The sequence below is a fragment of the Tamandua tetradactyla genome, chromosome 3 (genome assembly GCF_023851605.1).
Source record: "Tamandua tetradactyla isolate mTamTet1 chromosome 3, mTamTet1.pri, whole genome shotgun sequence".
NCBI lineage: Eukaryota > Metazoa > Chordata > Mammalia > Pilosa > Myrmecophagidae > Tamandua > Tamandua tetradactyla.
Window position 1 is genome coordinate 160,527,870 of NC_135329.1, and position 1,645 is coordinate 160,529,514.

A 1,645-nucleotide genomic window follows, 5' to 3' on the forward strand; every position below is an offset into this window, starting at 1 on the left:
TTTCAAACTGGCACACTGGTAAAAGGCCCCCCTTCTCCAGTGTTGTAGAATTACCATGACATAACCTGCTTTTTGAAGGCTTTGCTCCATGAAGCTCTTTCATCAGTACACATCTCAGTGTCTTGATGTTCTAAAGTTTGGCCAACTTAAATCTGAATGGCTGGAATAAACGTCATCAACTTTTTGTTTACGGTCATGCACAGGTTCCACTTCCCTGCTTCGAAAAAGGTAACAGGTTTAAGCTAGAAGAAAATTTTAGAGTGATGTTAAGATTATCTAGTAGAATAGCTTGATACTTATTTAACCATCCAGCAATGAGCCAATATCCACCTTTCTGTTCTAATAATGGCAGTTCATAGTGTGGCATATGCACAGTGGTGGATTGTCCTAAAGTGGATTTTTCATCTTTTTTTTGAGAATGTCACAGATGGCTGCTTAGGCATACAGGCCATCCTTGGGTAGTACGGTCTAATTATTTAGAAAAATTGGCGATAGGATATCTGACATTTCCTAATTTTCTAGTAAGTGCTCCTAATCTAATCCCTTGTTTTTCATGTATGAAAAAGTCAAAATGTTTTTTTGGGGGCTGGGAGGCCTTAGGACTAGGACTGTTAAAAGTTATCTTTTTATTTTCTGGAAGACATTTTTACATTCAGTAGTCCAGTTTAGAGGTTCTCACTCAGATCCTATCAGGTGTTTTGTTATGAGTCTAAAATAAGGTATTCAAATTCTACAGAATCCTTCCATTCCTAAGAATCCTCAAACCTACCTTCTTCTTTTTTTTTTTTTAATATGGAACGCTTCATGAATTTGCGTGTCATCCTTGCGCAGGGGCCATGCTAATCTTCTCTGTATCATTCCAATTTTAGTATATGTGCTGCCGAAGCGAGCACAAACCTACCTTCTTATAAGGTGGTAGACGAAAGTTTCAAAAGGCTTTGCAATAGATTTCTGTGTCCTTTGGATAAGTCAAAACCTAAATATTTTAATGATTCTTTTGAAATTTAGGCTTTTCTCTTTAAGACTTTGTAACTTGTAGTACTAAGAAATTCAGGGTTTGAATTGTGTTTTTTTATCTGTTACATTTCTGGTATGAATTACAATTAAAATACCATTCTACATACTGTAATAATATTCCTTACTGCAAGTGTAATTCTCTTAAATCTCTAACTGGGGTCTTCCAATTCAAAAGCAAAACAGTTTTGAGCTACTGGATCAGGGGTATGCAATAAAAGGTAATAAAATCTAAGACAGTGAACCAACAGAGCTTTCCAGATAATGAAGTAAGTAAAATATATGGATTTAGAACCACAGGATGGATGTCTTCTACAGTTAAATTAATTGCCCAGAGATCTTGCACAAACTGGTATTCATTTAGGGTGCCTAGCTTTCACACCAGCAATATTGAAATGTTGTATGGAGTTTGACAGGGTTGTATTGATACTTCAAAAATATTTATTTCTATTAATGTAGCAATTCCTTCTCTGGATTCTAGTCTAAGTGGATATAGTTTAACATAATGTACAATGCCTGTTTTTTTTTAAGTTTCACTTGCCCCAAGTCTTACTGTTTTTCCATATCATGGTTTTCTATTAGCTCATGCCTCTGATTTTACAGCATTCAAGATTTCTTCTGGGATAGGCGT

At 35.6% G+C, this 1,645-nt stretch overlaps 1 non-coding gene across 1 annotated transcript; it reads right to left on the reverse strand.

The window, feature by feature from the left end:
• Positions 1-786: 786 nt before the first annotated feature.
• On the reverse strand, positions 787-893 carry LOC143678384 (U6 spliceosomal RNA). Its single transcript, XR_013173196.1, has one exon. It is a non-coding gene; the product is annotated as a U6 spliceosomal RNA (small nuclear RNA).
• Between the last annotated feature and the right edge of the window lie 752 nt (positions 894-1,645).